Source organism: Lissotriton vulgaris, chromosome 12 (assembly GCF_964263255.1).
Source record: "Lissotriton vulgaris chromosome 12, aLisVul1.2, whole genome shotgun sequence".
In the NCBI taxonomy this organism is placed as follows: domain Eukaryota; kingdom Metazoa; phylum Chordata; class Amphibia; order Caudata; family Salamandridae; genus Lissotriton; species Lissotriton vulgaris.
In genome coordinates, this window is record NC_141700.1 from 720,339,235 (window position 1) to 720,358,557 (window position 19,323).

Consider the following 19,323-nt stretch of genomic DNA (forward strand, 5'->3'; position numbering starts at 1 on the left):
AATTTAAAAAAATAAAACAAAAATATAATAAGAGCAAATATTCAAATGAAGACTTCTTGTGCCACTGAACCCCAGAAATGGTAGGTCTCAAGTTCTTACATGTTGCCTTTTGTATTCATTCATTTCTGGATGCAAGGTTGTCTTGCCACTTCTATCATAAATTTGAGCATTCTCACGCCCTATTGGCAGAGGGCATAACCACCACTAAAGAAGGGGTGCCCCATTTTGTACGAATCGAACAAATGTGATGCACCACCTCAACAGTGGTTCTTTTTGTGACAGAATGAGCAGGCTGCAATGCAATGAATCTGTTGCAAATAACAGACACACATCCGAGGGCAGATTTATCAAAAAGTCTTGCATCGCAGAACAGCAAGACAACTTGCTGCACTGCATTGTTTGACAGGGAGAGCAGAAATGTGCCATATCTGCTAAGATATGACGCATTTGTGCTTTGCCCCTGCGCTGGTACACTGGGTGGCGCCTAGCGTCAATGCAGGCACTATGTTACAGGCAGGATTATTTTTGTGCAGGAAGGGACACTTTCCTGTGCAAAAAATAATTCTTAGGAAGATTTTCCTCATTCTACATGCAGCACACGTAGAAAGAAGAAATAATGAGGGGAAATAAATATATTTCTCCTCATTACGCCTCAGTTGGGAAGGCGTACCTTTTTGATGCTTTTCCAAGTTTACTAACCTTACTAAACCTGGGATTGTGTCAAAATCCATAGATGGATGCATGGGAACGCCCATCAGCGCTTAATTTGTAAATAAAAGTGTGAGGGCTCTCATTAGGAGGCCACTGCAGTTTGCATCAAACATTCGGCCAGATTCATGAACGGAAAATCGGCTCGCAAAGGGCCAGATTCTGAGAATCTGGCCCTTTGCGAGCGCAATTTTTGCATTTGGGATTCATCATCCCAAATGCAAAAATCGCTATTATAGAATTCGCAAATTTGCGAGGAATTGCATTTAAGGAACCTCTATTTGAGATTCCTTAAATGCAATTCATGAAACATTTAAAAATTGCAAATTCGCAATTTCGGCCCGCTATTTACCACGAAGTCAAACCTCGTGGTAAATAGCGGAAACTTAGAAAAATGCACTTAAGTGCATTTTTCTAAGTTGTATGTTACTTGGGACATGTGTGTGCGTAACACCAGCGTCTAATATCATTTCAGGGGTGCAACAGGGTGTCCTTTGGACACCCCTGCACCCTTGAAATCGCAAACTCAGAATGCGAATCTCTAATAGCGATTCGCACATGGATATGTCTTCCCATTCATTCCTATGGGCCTTTAGGCCCATAGGAATGAATGGGGAGTTATTCCTCATTTGCGATTAGCAATTAGCTAATCGCAAATAAGGAAGCTGTAGGTATCGCAAACAAAATTGCGATTTGTACATGATTCCCGTTTTGCGAGTCTGTAATAACGATTCCTTAATAATCGCTATTACAGACTCGCAAAACGGGCCGATGATGAATCTACCTGATTGCCCCTGCCACGCTACCAGTGATAGTAACAACACAACTTCTAACCATCAGACTCCTTCAAGTGTGACAATGCGGTCTATTCCATGCCTTCAAAGCTATAAGAATGGCTTGGGCAGCAGGTAATAGTAATTTGAATGTGTATTGAATTAATAATTGACTGTTGGCTAATCTCTAATTCAAACAGACAGCGCCGCCATGTGGCAGACTTTCACAAGGGCCGATGTTGACAATTAAGAACCAAGCACCGGAAACCACAGACTCAAATTAAGGTGATTCGATTATCAAACCACCCAGAAGAACTTAAAAGCGCTAATTGGAGCACTCTCTGGATGTATTCGCAAAGGCGATCACGCAACCATGGTCTCAGTGTCCCATATGAATATGACAATAATGATTCAATTTTATGTTTTTCCATATTTTAGTTCTTTCAATGAGAGTATCTTATGCAATGCTTTTTATTAACTAAGCATATAATAAAAATGTACTTACTTAATTTACTTACAATTTACTCACAGGGTCAAATTAAGCACTGACGCCCATGCTCCCCTCATGAAACGTCTACCCAATTCAGAGTAGCTCAAGGCAGCGATTTGCACTACCTCGCTTTACTATGGATTTACAAAGTCGCACAGAGCCATGTAAGGTGGCTTTGCTTGACTTGGTAAATCTCACTCAAGGGCTTGGGCTGCTTTGTGTCACCTTGAGTGACAGAAGGGAAGCACAAGCCCTTTCTAAATCTGGGGCCAGTTTTCACAGACCACCTGTTCTCTGGGTCAGGCTCCCTTGTCGGCATAGGGCTTTAAATAGCACACTTGCTCATTTTGTGTGTCAGAAAAGAGCAAGTGCTGTGCAGAGAATTATCCCGACGGTGTCTGTCATGTTGTGGCCATCTTTAGCATTAGAAATCATATGTATAATTGTGGCCATGACTAAATAGAGGTCATTCTTGGAAAATGGGGTGCATCTAGGCAGTTTCACATAAAGCATTTAGCTCTCTGATGTAAACAGAATGAGGGTAATAAAAAGTTGTTTCTTTGCTTCAGTGTAAGACGAAATCATTAAATAACGCCATATGAATTACAGAGTGCGGTGCAAATGCGTAAATTCTGGCATTCTGCATATCAATCACTACGCGAAATTACATAAATTACGCCCGTTTGTGCAGGCGTAAACAAAAGTTTGCCTGGGCATAGTTACCACCCTCATTAGTGGGGCAGACCTGCATGAAAGCGTATGAAATTGTTGGACTATTTCATGAGTGCTTTTCACACTGTATTTTCCAGGTCCACAGTCACCATTGTTCTGTCAACTCTGTGTTTACCATTCCTCTATGAAGTTTTCTTTGCAGCCATCCACGGGTGCAGTTGAAAGTTGAGAGAAAAGTGAGCAGAAGCCGCGGTTTCAACCTCACTGCCCCGCCCCCCGCGAGATGTGCAAGAGAGGGGTCCACAGATCTTACATCACTGATTCGGAGAAATAAAAATTAGTATTTTACAAACCGGTCTGGAAACGTGGCAAGAGCTTTTGCGCGCTTTCACTTTTAGACATTTGAAGGAAGCACGTCAGTTGCAATACATAGAAAACATATTTTTAACGCTACTTATAATGTAATGCTCTTCACGTGTTGATGCTTGAAAATATTAAGAAAAACGAAAAAATTAATTTTAAGTAATCAAAAATGTGGATGCATTGGCCGGGAATCGAACCCGGGCCTCCCGCGTGGCAGGCGAGAATTCTACCACTGAACCACCAATGCTTAATGTCTCTTCGAGTGCACAGAACAGTTAATATGTGGTCTCTATGAAAGTACTGGCGCAGATGTATTGTTTTGTAAGTATTCTTTAATTTAAGGCAGGCAATGAACCACGAAGCCTCATTAGTTTAAAGAGGGTGCAAGGCTCCTACCTGTCAGTTAAAAGAAAGATCACATATTCAGAGGACGCACAACACTCTCATACAATAATGCAATAACTCCTCAAAACTACATAAACTAAAAACAGACAGATGCCGCAGGTAAACAGAGCACAGACTAGAGGGTGTGGGCGGGTGACTCATTAAAAGTATCTTTGGGCCGGGTTTAACTCATAGGAGGTCAACCTGTTCCCGATGTAGTGAATTAAAACTATTATATAGATAGAGAGGCGTTTGGAAGTTTTAGGATATCCAAATGATGAAGGAGACTTTTCCCGCAAAAATAGTTCCACCCAAAATATTAAGAAAACGTTCGAGTGTTGAACACATGATCGAAACCAGAAATGGAATGAACGTTCTCGCTGTTCTACCACTTGCAGTCACCCGCACATTAAATAAACATGGTAGTTCTTACTCCACCTTATGTCTCACAAAACCTTTTTAAAGTCCCTCCAGGTTGGTTTTAGAGTAGGATTCTCCTTGTGACTTTGCTAGCGGCATTCTGCAACCTGCACCTCTTTTCATACAAGTCAGTGCACACGAGCGCTAATGAAGCAACAAGTGATGCGATTTAGAAAGAGAAGTGACCCACTCACGGTTATTAAAATATAAATGCATAGTAACATCGCTTGTAGGTTCAATTTTGCCAAAAATGCAGCACTTACATTAACACCGTATTGTGCCTTAGCCCTTTCCGGCAAAATAAGTATGGTTGTCCCAAATAACAGTTCTATGAAAGGTAGAAGCAGGCGTTTGCACGGTGCTTGAATTACCCCGATACGGAATGTTAATGGCAGCAGCAAAAAAAAAACACGTAGGCACTGCTGAGATTCGAACTCAGGATCTCCTGTTTACTAGACAGGCGCTTTAACCAACTAAGCCACAGCGCCACATGTCCCTGATGTTTATAGAATTGCTATTAGTGCTAAGCACAAGTACTGTCCTAGTTTTCAGTATTTCGATGTTTCTGCTGGTTTCTATGAGGTTGCCTAGAAGATTTGCTACAGAATATGATAAAGACACCCAAGCACAGACCGCCTTACAACTCTCTGTGACAAGGTTGAGCAGAGTCGAACTACTGCACTTAATGACCTGTCCTTCGCCTGGATGCAGAGGTCGAAGTGGGTGGGAGCTATGGGGAACGGCGTTCCCATGCTTTAGGAATTTTACAAAACTTTTTCCCATATTTTTGTTTTAAAAAACCCAAAGTGACGATTAAAACTGATCTTCATGTGTCTCCAGTTGAAAGGGAAGGGGAGGTATGCCCAGTACGGTGAGGCAAGGGATGTACAGACTGCGACAGAAGAAATACACTCTCGCCAAGGAGCCTGTTACTTGGAAGAAACTTAAATGTGTTTTTAAGCCCGGTGGTTTCATATATTGTGTGCTCTTGGGCAATCACTTTTTCGTCTGCTCTGTTGCTAGTTTGCGAGTATCTAACGTTAATGTAACCAGGAGGAGTGAAGAAGTGCCCAGGCATGTGGTATGTTCACCAAATTGCATTATTGTGATGAATGCATATCCTTTGCAGCCAATTGCATCCGGCTGCAGTCTAGTGTCTGCTTTCTATTTCTTTCGGGCCAATCACCCTCTTTGCCTCCACCCACTGTTGGCACCAGGCGCGCAATGCCCATTGGGCTCAAAGTGCTTCAGCCCCCCGTTGTGTGTGTCATCCCGGGCTGAAACAGCTTCCCGGGCCCACAAGCAGACAGTTTTTGAGCTGCTGTAGGCTGGCTGGTCTAGAGTCTGTCTTATTGCAGCCACACCGAAGAACTTCACAGGTCTTTAAAAGACCATTTACATGTTAACAAGGCTTTGTTGTTTTTCACCCATTTTAGAGCCCCTGCTTCTCCACTCTGCCTATTGCTGGAAGAATTAACCCCACCCCCGAAATTTTTATTAGCCCCACCCCCCGAAATGTGGTTCTAGTCGTGACTCTGGTTGGCACACATCAGCACTTTGAAACAGACTTGATGGAGGAAATAAATACCAAAGCCCCCACTGTGGTAGTCATTAACACATTCAAGCTGTCCCCTAGTGTTTGGGCTGCTGTCGGTGCCATGAAAGACGCAATTGTGTAGGCAGCAGGACGTTGGTTGAATCGAGCCTCGTGGAATTTACAAACTGATGCGTATTTTGGACAAGAGGGCTACAAAATAAAGACCACAATTAATGTTACTGCTTTCTAACTATCTGCATTTATTGCTGATACCAGTGGAAGGCTATTCAGCCACCACTTCTTTTTGATTGTGGACCATTAAAATAAAGCTTAATTTTATTAACATCACGCTTGAAAGGTCATTCATCTCTATACTAAATGTCCTGAAGATGGTCTAGCGGATATATACAATATTAGACCGAAACGTTGACCTTCACACCTATTTCTTGCATTATTGGATTGAAGGACATGCTGTCTGTTTAGTCGGTCACATTTTTCTATGACTGTCTTTGAAAAGGTGTTCATAATTGTAACAAAGAGGTGTTTGTAATATTAAATCATTGTAAACTTCTGGTTACATTGTGTTTTTTATGGAATAGATTTTATACTTGTCTCTGTACTCTTTGCAAATGGTTTTGCTAATATAAATCAAATTTTTTGAATACATATAACCGTGTATAAGAATTCTTTTGAAGATTTGTTCATATGGAATTAATTGAAATGATATCTGTAAAAATTAAATTGTAAGCTACTGGACAGAGCTTGTTAACATTGATTGTAGAAAGTAATATGAATTTGTAGTTTAATAAATCCCTTGTCGGCACACGTACCTGACAATATATGAAAGACATGCAGCGTGCTGGAGCCCTGTTGTGCTGGGGCCCTCCTTAGCTGCATCCCTTCCCTCCTAGTCATACACAGGTGCCGGGTTCAAGGCTTATAGAGAGTCGAATGAGAGATGCTTGACCTTTGAGAGGGTTTTTAGGAGCGGGAAACCAAAATGCAAGACAGTGGGGGTCCTGCGGCGCTTCAGTGTGGGTAGTAGGTACAATTATAGGACAAGTCTACAAAATGATGGAAGGCTGGCCACCGAACTCTTTTGTTACTGCTTCAGACAGCTACAGTTATCGCACTAAACCAACTGAGCTGTCTACAGGGCAAAAATCAATTTCCAGTTTACTTTGCAGTATTTTTAATTTTTGGTGTTCAAGAAGTATTTTATAAGTAGTCACTTTAGTTATAGAAAATTTTGCTCCTTTCAGACATGTCTCTAACCCCACCCCCACTGCACTCATTCTTTTTTTGGTCGAGCCTGAGCTAGCGCGAAAGTGCTGCTCTAGCGTTATGTGGTAGGTAGAGTACGGAAAAGGGGCTCTGATTAACATCGAGCCTGAGCTAGCTCGAAAGCGCTGCTCTAGCGATATGTTGTAGATAGAGTACGGAGAAGGAGCTCTGATTGACATCAATACTTAAACAAAAGGCCACAATCATCCCCGCACCGCACTTTACTAACTTAAGAGTAGAGCAAGCTTAAAAACACAGCATGTACTTTCTGAAAGTACACGCTGTGTTTTTAAACTGGCTCCACTCTTTTGTTAGTAATGCGAGGCTGCAAGAGCAATTGTGGGCTTTTTGACACAAAAATAATCTGGGACTGCCCCCAGTGTCTACATTCAAGGTCACTTTGCATACCATTACACCCACTGCTGTGGGATTGTAACAAGCCTGTGCTTTCACGGGTCATTTCTCTCTCTCTCTCACTCTCTTTTTCTTCCTTCCTTTTCCAACTCCTGGTCCCCTCCTTTCCACACTCTCTTGCAGGGCCGGACTGGCTACCGGGCATTTTGGAATGCTGCTGATCTGGAGGCTGATTCCGTAATTGGGGCCTGCGTGTGCTGAACGAAATTCGTTTTGCTTTGTTTATTTCAAAGCACACGCAGGTCTCAATCAACAAAATCAGCCCCCACTGCAGTGAGATCAGCCCCCAGCTCGGCAGCATGCCAAAACACCCGTAGTAAGCCCGGTCCTGCTCTCTTGACACCCCCTGCCAAATTTCCAAGCACTTAATCCCAATATACAAAAGGCTAGCCTTTATTTCCTCCGGGCTACGTTGCGACACAAGTCAGTTGACATGATCTTTAATGGCCAATGTCATCTCTGATTTAATGCATATTCATGAGCGCCGCCGTAGAGATGGGTCGAAAATGCTGTGCAGGGAAACGAGAAGAAAAATAAGCTTCCCTTCCTCTGCCTGCAGTGAGGCTTCTCAAAGCAGACATCAGCAGGGGGGTCAAACTGTGGCAGATGTCTTCAATCTTTGAGGTTAAATGGGTTCACCTGTGTCAAAAAGCACACTGAATGATGAACACATAGGGGTCGATTAGGATCGCGGACGGACTTGAGTCCGTCCGCGACCCCAGAGTAGGAGGGATCATCCGCATGGGCTGCGGTGTTCCCTCCGTGCAGATTAGGATGTGACCGCCAGGGTGGCGGTCACATCCTCTATCTATAACATTGCGGCGGGTGCAGCTTCAAGCTGCACCAGTTGCAATGTTAAAAATTGCATGCACGGCATTTGTGTGCACAAAGCGGCAGGCACCACGCGGTGCCTGCTGCTTTGTTCGTGCAAATGCAGGGGGGTACCCCCCATGTGCACCCCCCACCCCCCTTCACCCAGGGGCCCCGCAACGGGCCCCTGAAGTGAAGGTCCGTATGCTTTTCCTCGGCGGAAAAGCCGCCGCGAAAAAGCATGCATTCTACACCATCCTAATATGGCTGGCGGTGTCTGATAGACACCGCAAGCCATGTTCCTTTTTTTTTTTTTTCCCCTAACCCCTTTTTTTTTTTATATATATTTTTTTTATTTTACCGTCTCCCTATTTGAAAATTCCTTTTCCTTTTTTCTTTATCTGTATATAAACCGCTTTCTAAGCCTTATGAGAATGAGTCTGATCGTGGGCTTGGGCTTGGGCATGATCTCGGATGGATTCTAGCAGCTCATCTGCGTCTTGAGTAGTGCGAACGTTATGCATTTTGTTATTATACATGATGCGCAAAAATGCAGGAAATCTCATCTGCACCGTAGCCCCGTAGGATCTAAATTTATCCATGCGCTGCCCCAATTCCCACTGTCTGTCCAGTGTAGTTTTTGAAAGATCAGAGCGAATTTCAAAGGAAAAATCCGGGCCTTTTATTGTACCGGCTTTCAAAGCTAGGTTTAGTATTTTCTCCTTAAGAGTGTACGTCTGGAAATTAATTAAGACTTTCCTAGGTTTGGTCCTTGCCGGATTCAAACGAAAAGGATCTCTATGTATCCGTTGGATGTCTTTGCCAAGTTCTTCTTCCGTTTCCTCCAAGTTAAGTGCCTCTTTTATTAGTTTTATTATGTATCCCTTGAGATCTCCACTTTCCTTCCCTTCCGGGATCTTCAAAAGTCGGATGTTGTTGCGTCTAGAAAAGTTTTCTAACACTTCTATTCGCTCTTTCATGCTTTCTCCCTCTTTTTGAAGATTGTATATTTTTGACCTTGCACATTCAAGATTGTTTGTTAGTAGACCCACAGAGCTTTCTAGAGTCTCGGTCCTCTCATAAAGGCCATCAACCTTATGACCTAACTCCTCACAGGTTGCTCTTATTTCATTTTGATTAATCTTGGAGACTACAAATTCCTGTTTAATCTCTTCTCTCATTGTCGCAATGGAGGAGACTATACCCTCTAGCGATTTAGCGAGGTTCAGAACTATGTTTTGTTCAGCTTCACTACCAACTAATACATCCAGGGACACCCCCTCTTTTGCTATTATGCTATGAGCTTCCTTCTCTGTAGGTAATTTTAGAACCAAAGGTGTGGGTGGAGTAGCCGAAGCTTCGGCCCCTCGCCCCTCATCTTGTTGCGCCACAGTTAAACCTCCGGTCGATAGTGAGTCGGGGTTGCTCTGCATTTGCTTGCTGTTTTCTAATGCAGCTGCTGCCATATCTTGGGTGATCTGCAGAACTTGGGGTAGGACTCTAAAATATGAGCGCAGTGAAGGTGTAATATCCCCTGGGGCTTTGGAGCTCTTATTCTTGAGTTTATTCTTAATTCTTTGTTGTTTTTTGCTGTCTAGGACTGATTCAGATTTTTTTTTTAAGTCCTGTGCTTTCTTGTGAACCTCCCCCCAAGTGCACTCTGGGCCCTGTAGTTCTTTTTCAGAAGTTTTAGCCTTACTCCTTGTTACTCTCCCTTGAGATTCCTTAGTCTGATCCTCACTACAGCCTCTTATGCATTCGCTACTTATGGTCCCCCTTACATTAGTTAACCCCACCTTACTTGGGCAAGTGTTGGTTTTAGTTTGATCCTCCAGTTCGGCCGGTTTTCTTTGCACTGCTCCTGTTTTCCCGTTTTTTCCAGCTATCTCAGCATCTGCTGCAACTACTGCCCTGTGGTGCCTTTCCTTGCTCCCATGATCATTCTCTGCCACTGTGTGGAGTCTCCGTGCAGCAGCCACCCGGCTGCGCCTTATCTCCGCTGCCGCCCGCCACCAACACAGTCGAGGAGCAGAGACCGGCAGAGATAACACTGCCGGTGGGCACATCCACAAATCCAAAGCACACCGGCTGACACTGCAACCGAGAGTCTGCAGTGAAAGTTGCAACCCGGGTCCCACCTCCCTCCTCTCAGCTCTCAGGAACTGCCAAAGAAACACCGGTCCTCTCCACGCTTCACTCTTGAGCCTGTGCTTGGAAGAGAGAAAACGCTGTCACAAAATCTCTGCGTGTAATTTTCAAACGGGTCCGATTTTCCTCCCGCTTTCTCTCATTACTGCATCCTGGTGTTAGCGCCGTGGAGTAAAAACAGAATCTCCGGTCAGCGTGTAATCTTTAAACGGGTCCGATTTTTCCTCCCGCTTTACTGCATTCTGGTGTTAGCGGTATCGCCTTTTCCTCACCACGCTTCACTATTGAGCCTGTGCTTGGAAGAGAGAAAACGCCGTAGAGTAACCACAAAATTTCTGCGTGTAATTTTCAAACGGGTCCGATTTTCCTCCCGCTTTCTCTCATTACTGCATCCTGGTGTTAGCGGTAGCAGTGTAGACTTGGATCAGCTGCTCCCCTGGGCGTGCGCGCCGCTCTAGCCTGCGGCCGCCATGTTTCCCCTTCCGGCACCGCAAGCCATGTTAAAGCTTTTCCACCACGGTCGGAAGGCGACCGCGGCGGAAAAGCTGCGGACTGATTGTAAGACCCACCAGCCATCCTAATTTGGCAGTGGGTCTTTCTAGGCTCCGCTGCAGTTTTCCCGCATCCTCCGGGCCGGCGGTCGCTTCCGCCGGCCCGGAGGATGCGGGAAGACCGCAATCATAATAGGCCCCTTAATGTGAAAATGTTGATCTTATTTCTGCTTCAAAAGTATGGCTAAAACCTGTATCTGCTAACAGTTGTTTACAAAACATATGAGTCCAGCATTAGGTCACAGAACAGGAGCATGTAATCAGGACCCAGAGTGTCACAGGTATCAGGGGCTGGGAATGTGAGACAGCTCTTTTGTTCACTGTGGAAAGTCTGTGGAGTTAGAGCAGCAGGCGGGAAGAGAAGTACACTTTTTAAAGACATACATGAGCATGGCTGGTAGCAAAAATACTAATCTGTCTGTTGCTGCTTAATGAGCGCTGCTTACAGGCTGCTTACAGGTGGGTGGGGAAAGTGGAACACCAGAACACAGATAGAAAGCCAATCCCTCAAGCAAAGAACTGATAAAGCAAACAGAAGGTGGAACAGCTATGGTTATTGTACTGGCAAATTAGGAGTTCATGAGCTTATTTGTGGTGATGCTCGATTAGACCGCATGGTGAAAAGTTTTGAATGAGCAATGATGTGAATCTGAGGCTTAAACTCATAGTACCAGGGGGAGGAATCCTATCCCACCTGGATAGGCATCACCTGGGTACAGATTTACTAATGGCTTGTGTCGCCTTTGCGTCACACAAGCCCTTAAATCAGTTTTTCCAGGCCACACAAAGCCACCTTGCCTAGCTCTGCGGGACTTAGTAAATCTGGAGTCACGCAAGCCAGCACAAGTTGCTGCGTTGCATCACTCTACATTGGTAAGGCATTCAATGTGTGGAGCTTGGATGTTCCCACGCATCCATCCAACGTTTTTGGAGCATTCCCAAATTTCCCAAGACCAGTAAACCTGGGAAAGGCTAAAAATGGTACACCATCCCAACTGAAGCGCAACAAGGAGAAATATCTTTATTTCTCCTCGTTATTTTACTTTCATAAAGTACACGCTGTGTTTTTAAACTGGCTCTACTCTTTTGTTAGTAAAGCACTGAGACATTGTGGGCTTTTGTTTAAGTATTCATGTTAATCACAGTCCGTGAAGGGGCTGTGATTAACATGAATACATAGCTGCCACCTCCTTAGCAATGATTTTGGCAGGTGAGAAGAGAAGCTAAAACGGGTGGACTAGTGTGAGTTCCAATTAAAGAGATCCTACAAAATGAGTTTGTTTGTGAAAATTTGTTTTGCTTGTGAAAACCCCCATAATTGTCCCTTTGAACAAGAAGGGCAGCCGAGGCAACCCTGTCAATTACTAACAAAAGAGTAGAGCAAGTTAAAAAACCCAGCATGCACTTTCTGAAAGCACATGCCCTGTTTTAAACTTGCTCTACTCTTTTCTGAGTAAAGTGAGCATAGATGCAGAGGTTTCAGATTGCTTATGCGTGACATTTTCATAATGCCAATGTACTTATTATGGCTAGCATTCAATGGCTAAGGGTGACATTTTCATGTGAACAAAATCAAAGCAATGAAGATGCAGGAAATATATAAAAATAGATGCAAGTAAAACATGATAGAAGGTTATAACCTCTTGATGCAGATTTTTAAATTTAAGGCTGAATTTTTTACTTTTTTTATTTACTGTTCAAAAACACCTGTACGTTCTTACAATGAAAAGCTATGTTACTCTTCCACTCGGGTGGTCTGTCGTAGGTTTCTGCCATTGAAATGAATGGAAATGCAGCTCTTTGGTAGTTAATAGCTCACTGTTCTATATTATGATATAACTTATATACTGCAAGTAACAAAAGGGGCTGTCTGGCAGAAGCAGTAATGTACTGACCTATTTACATTACATGTAATTTTTGATCTGCATGGTTCACCAGCTTCTTTTCATCAGGCATTTTAACCTCCTTAGCTACTTAATGATGAGTCAACTTCCACTAGACAAAACTTAGATCGCTCTGCAGCAGGTCCATCATTCTTCAGAGTTATCTTGACATTTTTATGGTTGCTTGAAAATTGCTAGAAAATCGTTATCATATTTTTTTGCATTCCACTGCATCACCTTCAGGTGGGATCTTTTGATAGATTGTGTGCTGCTCAGTCCTCCTTGTGAATTTCCTTGTTCACCCACCCCAATCATTTGTGCAGTTTGAATGCCAGGGAAAAGCTGCATCACAGAAGGTGTAACACAAAATACAGATTTATAGACCAGTTTAAGATAATGGATGCTAATAATGAAACACATGGGCACACACCTGTTTGTCCTAGTCGGGAATCCCAGGTAATTATTTGGTCATTTTTCCAATTGGGGTCTCTAGACCGGTCCCATTCATAGTTTACAATTCTTCGGGCATTTGCTGACCATCTTATCTTCAATTGCAGGCTTCCAGTCTTTAAGGTATTTGGATTTGAGTGGTCAGGTACGAGTACCCACAAAGACAAGGTCTTTCTGCTTGCGTTCCTCGTTGGGTTGGGGGTTGTTGGGTAAAAAGATTTGTAATCTGCACCGCTTTTCTTTTGCAGCTTTGTGAGACTGTACTACGAATACAACTGCACAGGCAGACATTGAATACAGGCAGAACAAATAGGTAATTGTTTGGTGGAGTTAAACTGGTGCATCTTCTGTTGCAGGTTTCACAGACAGTACCCCACACATTTAAACGGGTGTACGTGAGTACAAGCAGAAGAGGTATTTGTTTGGGAGAGTTAAACTGTGGTGCATCTACTACATTGTAGCATAATATACTTACCCATGATTTCTTCTGTTGCAGGTTTCGCAGCCAGAACCCCATAGAAAGCATGAGAAAGTTGAGGAGAATGATCCAGTTGCTAAATATTGTTACAAAAAGCTATCAGACTCCAACTACCATATTTCACTTGCAGTACTTAATGACATTCTGGGTGAATTTGCATCTTTGTGCAAACTATTACGAAAACGTTTTTTGACTGCTGTTGGAGCTGTACAGTATGCAAGAGCAAAGATTGGCCAAATTAAGCAACAGTATTTGGGGGACCTTGTCTTTTGGAGCAGCAATGTAGGAGATCTGATGGTGTTGTACAAGGAAAGGCAAGAGTTTGACAGTGGGCCTATGTTGTCTTTTGTTTCCCTCCTTTGTGAGCACATGCAAAAATGGTTCCCTGAAGATAAACTGAACGAATGGGCACATTTTGAAATCTAGGCAATAGCAACACAATCACATTTTGATTTTGGGACTGAGAATATACAAAGACTTGTTGAAAAGTATAAACATGTCTTGGTTCTGAGTGATTGTGAAACACCAGAAGATGTTGTTCAACAATACAGAAACTATAAATATGTGGTGGCAGAACATGTACAGGGTGGGTTATTTACCACCTTTCAAGACATGGTGAATTTCACTGTATGCAATGCTGCTCAGTATAGTGTGGTGTCTCAGCTTGTTGATGTCTGCACAATGTTTTAAGCCTCTAGTGCAGATTGTGAACTAGGATTCAGTCTAATGAAAACCATCAAGAGTAAATTGAGGACTAGACTAGAGCAGAAGCTTTTAGATAGTCTGATGAGGACAAAGGCCTACCTCCTGAATGGGGAAGTTGACCTAGATAGAGTTTATCAGCACTGGCATAATGGCAAGGATTGCCGTGAGAAACAACCCTGTCACCCATCTAGTGATGCCACTTGACGTGTCTGAACGGCTCGCTCCCTTATTGTGTATATGTGATATTGTATAGGCTCTCAACATTTTCCCACCCAATGAACAGTGCTCCAATTAAGAATATTTATTAAAATCTTATGATGGTCCACCGTTTAAGTCTTGTGCTTTTCTAAACCTGAAGTGTACTTTCCTGTGTAACCAATTCATTTCATGGTGTGTTTATCCAATTTGCAAACTGGCCTTAAGACCCTTAAAGTGGCGCTGTATGTGTACAAATGCACCATCTTTTCACTATTCTAAGTAAACTTTTGGAGTGACATTTGGCGCTGCACACAAGCGCGGTCTGGTTCCTGGCATACATAGCCATGGTTGCAGCGCACAGAGACCCTCCACTGCCGCACACAGAGGAAAACAATTAGAGGGAACATTGCATACAACACCCCTTACTTTGTTGCAAGCTCTTCCCTACGGGTGTTCCCAGGTGTGGGCATGTGTGTGCATGCCAGAGGCAACCATGGGCCCGCTGCCCCCTTTCCCCGGGACTGTAAATCCACATCACAATGGTGTATGTGATCCCGCGGGGAGCGCTGGCCTCGAGGAATATGCAAACTATGCGGAGGCGACATGACCACAGTGGGTGGCTTCATGAGCAGGTCATGGCCACGCCATCCAGTTGTCGCAGAAAAGAATGTGCCCGTACTCACTGCTCGGGGCTATGAGTACATAGGCAGTGAAATAGCCTGTTCTCTTCAGCCGCCCCATTCCTTAGTATAGGAGTGCTATAGCCCCATATACCTTTAGATTTCATTTGAATATTTTTTTTTCTGGAGCAGGATGTGGCTGTAACCACCTCGCATAGCCACAGTGTAGCATGTTAACGCCCATCTGCTCCCGCAGGGGGGTGCATAACTGTGGGACCCGGGCTTGTCGCTAATTTATGTATGTATTTTTTTTACTTTTCTTTAGGGAAAACAACCTTTCGCTGCATTTTAATTTGGGCGAAAGTATTTCCATCTTGCTGGACACAATGCTTCTTATTTAACTTTTCAGTGTAAGAGGTAGAAGAAGGGGAGGAGATTTATCAGCATAGATCCATAGTTGCCCTAATCAAGGTTTCAGTTAACCACGATTGACTTACATCATTCCTCATTGAGATACTGGTCGATACTTGGGGTAAGTAGTCTGAGGTTACGATGGTCATTTAATATAGGGTTCATGATTACAGGTGTAGGGTCTACTATTGTACCTTCTTTAATGTTGCGGGGCTAAGGTTCAATTTACTAAGAGGTATACATGGGTGGTCTGTGACGCTTGAGGACATACTACAGTTTTTGACTCGCCAGGACCTTGGCATGGTGAGTAAGATTTGATGTTCGACTAATTCCTCTCCCTAGTCACACCTAGTCTGAACCACAAGGGTATTTTGAGCTCAATACGGGTTTTGGGATTGTTCCATTGTTGATTTAAGGGTGTTCCATTTGGCCCATGTTAGGGACATTCTTGGCGGGATCATCATGCAGATAGGGTCATATAACGCTTTAATGGGACCAGATTTTGTGACTCATCTGACCTAATATTTACTGTCAGTATTTCTTGGATCGGTTACAGGATATTGGATCTATATTATAATTGTAGTAATAGATTATGTTCAATAGCCCTATGCTAAAGTGATATTACTGATCTGGCTATTTAAACAAGATGTTTCATACTCACTACTCGATTTATTCAGTTTTTTTATATTATTTTGTCTCAGACGCATTTCTTTCTATTAGAGCTGTGACTGGTCGCTAAGAACTTACAGTGCATACCGTAGACTACACGTACCAATGATTCTTTGTGTCGTTGACCTTTGGCTGACATCTTAGCGAACTTGGTGGGTGTCTATTATTACGAATTAATGCATTGTTTGATCTCTATCTATTTCAGTTGTGTCGTCCACATGGGATCACTTGAATTACTGAGCACGTCGCACATTAATCCTTGGTGATTTATATCATTAATTTCTCCTCCTGATATTGGTGGTCACTTTGACGGGTATGGTCTAGTCTTTCTCTACTGTTCTAGCCTGAGTTGTTCAATTCCTCTTTTTTCACTGGGGTCTGCACTCTCATCTTTGATTTATTATGACACAGCATGGTGTCTTGAAATATGACACTTGAACTATTGTGTTTGTTCACGAGGTCTCACCATCTCTGTCTTTCTTTTGAAATTCATTGCCATGATCAATTAGATCATCATTTTATCTTAGAGCTTATGATTTCAAAGACAGCACTGATACTTCAATATCCAATATACGCCTTTTGGATTTATTGTTACTAGTAAGGGTGTACGGTAACAGCTCTTTCATTAATGTTCAGGTGCATGTTCTTAGTAACTTGCCGATAGCACCGTTTGGTAGTAGGTGCTCATTGTTACCTTTAGCATCCCAACATACCTACTCTTGGATTATTACTCACGCATGTACTTGGCAATTTGCTATACTGTCTCTTCTCTATTTTTTTGATGTGCGGTCTTTCCCTATAGGGAATACTACTACCAACCTGTTTATTGTAACATGATTTGTTCTAACATTATTTTCCTTCACACAGCCCTAGTGAGAACCTTGCACACTGTTGTTGCAACAAGATATTTAATTATTCTTTGTGCTCGGGAATCTTGCCACCTTTGTGATTTACATTTGTTTTAAGATTTCGGGCCCAGCACTTTTGCGTCTCCTGAACGTCACTTTTTTGACCTTCTGGTCCGCAATGTGCCACCGCATATTTATTAGGACACGTAAAGCCACTTTACGTGGCTTTTCATGGCCTTATAAATATGTGCCACTTTCACGCAGAAAACTGCGTGAAAGGGCTGTTTCATGGGTGTTGCTCTGGGCGTTCCCACACAACACCCAGGGAACCTGACAGGAATATGCTGCGTCATATAGATACAGTGCATTCCTTTCCTTTCCTTTTGCCGTAGGGCAAAGCAGCAGGGAGACCTGATAAGCTGCCCTACAGCAAAGGCCAATAAATAAGGACCTTAACTTTTTCTATGGCGTAAGAGGCTATTGTTTTTTTTTATTTAAACATAAAACACAAACACACATAAACAATACAAACCACAAATAGAAAAATATTTCAGTATATCATTTCCTATTGTTCTTTGAAGTGTTTGTATCAAAGTTCTCACTGACCATTCACATGAATCAAAAACAAGGAGGCTTCATTACCCAATCACCTTTTATGTGTTACTTTACAGCCCCAGCTATATTCGACCAGTAAGAAATGACTCACAGCCTCCTTTGTTAATAAGAGTGGTATTGGGAACTGAATATCAAAGCTCCAGAAACTCAGGTGACTTTTGGATGAGCTTTTTTTTATTTTATGTTTTTTAATGCGATTTTATATAGCGCAAACTTTACCCGAAAGTGTCAGAGCGCTTTACATAAGGACCAGTCGAAAAACATAAGGATTTAGGATTACATGCGTTACATAAAAGATAAAAACTGAAAAAATTGCAAATGTACAAGATGTAAAGTCACATAAGGAGGAGATACAAACAGAAAGAAAAATTGCAAATGTACAAGATGTAAAGTCTCACAAGGAGGAGAAACAAACAGAAAGAAAAATTGCAAATGTACAAGTGCGCTTTATAAATACAACTAATATTAATAACTGCTGGTGCACTTTGGTTTCTGATCACACCTGGCAATGTTCACTTCACTGAAGAGCTCCCTCCTCTATTCATTGTTACTTGGACTTCAGGTTATGGGAGGGTAACATTAGGGGGCACTTTGATTTGTTTGAAAGAAACGCAGGATTTCTTATAAACCCTTCAGCTGTCTAAGGGCGGACATTCAACAGGCTTCAGTTGGTGACAGAGAGTTGGCTGGAGCACATCACGGAGCCTCTCTGTAAATGAAACGTGCTTATATGTGCTTTACAACACCGCTCTGCCTCTGCTGTTTCTAAGCATTGTAGATGCAAGGCGCTACTCTCACCCCAGACAATGGTTCTCTGTGGGCACACAGGCTAATCTAGAAATGGCGCTTCGTTCAGAAAATATAAAAACCATTGCATGCATACACAAAGAATAAAAACAATCATAGAGCCAAAATACTTAAATAGATTATAACACCAGTAATCAAAATTAAAAGATAGCAGAGGATGGTTTCGATCCATCGACCTCTGGGTTATGGGCCCAGCACGCTTCCGCTGCGCCACTCTGCTGCTGTGACATTCAGTCGTATGTCTTCTATATGACACTGCAGCGCAGACGTCACCGACTCTTCAGAAATTAGCCAATGAGGAGCGTGAGTTTCATTGCTACTTCGAACAGACCGAGGACGGAGTTGTGCGGCTGGGGGTTCTAGTCTGACTCATCTGCTGCTTCATCCTCTCATGAAATACGGGGAAACACATGAGTGTGAAACATGGATAGGCGACTCACACTCGCTTTCATTTCTCGACTTTAACAAATGCTTTCCGCCTCGCGCTACCCCTCCCCGGGCGTCTGACACATTCAGGATACAAAGAACTCGTTTATTTCCTTCCTCCCATTTCTGATCCCTTTTGCCATTTGTCAGTCTGTGCTCTGATACTGACCTCTTCTAAGGAATCCACTGCATTTGTTCTTTAAAAGAATAAGTCAAGGGGAGGAGGGCGCCGTCCAGGATTCTGCTGGTTTGTCCTGAGACCTCCTCTGCGCAGGCGCAGTCGCACGGGGACACCGAGGGCCCCCCCCTGTCCCACACTTTGGTCCCCGCGTGTTTAAACCTCTCAGTCAGAGCACAAGCAGCGCTCGCTCGTTCGGTTCTTTATGCTTTATGATCCGTGAAAGAGGAGCCTGTCCGGGCTGCGGGTGTCGAGATTGTTGCAACAAACCACCTATGACCATCCCATCCTCTCGCATAAGCCCCTCCCCCATCCTCTACCCTCCCCACTTCAATGTGGGGCGTCAAAGCCAAGGGGTGAAGCCTTCATCAAATTCCACATCACACAAAAAAAAAAACAAGATTCAATAAATGAAACAATCAGTACTTCAGAAAAAAAAGAAGCTTAATCAGTAAAAACAGCTTTTCGGGAAAATGGGCTT

At 43.2% G+C, this 19,323-nt stretch overlaps 2 non-coding genes across 2 annotated transcripts; both read right to left on the reverse strand.

Moving 5' to 3' along the window:
- Positions 1-3,182: 3,182 nt before the first annotated feature.
- On the reverse strand, positions 3,183-3,253 carry TRNAG-GCC (transfer RNA glycine (anticodon GCC)). The gene has a single exon. It is a non-coding gene; the product is annotated as a tRNA-Gly (tRNA).
- A 971-nt stretch (positions 3,254-4,224) lies between these two features.
- Positions 4,225-4,298, reverse strand: TRNAT-AGU (transfer RNA threonine (anticodon AGU)). Its single transcript has one exon. It is a non-coding gene; the product is annotated as a tRNA-Thr (tRNA).
- Between the last annotated feature and the right edge of the window lie 15,025 nt (positions 4,299-19,323).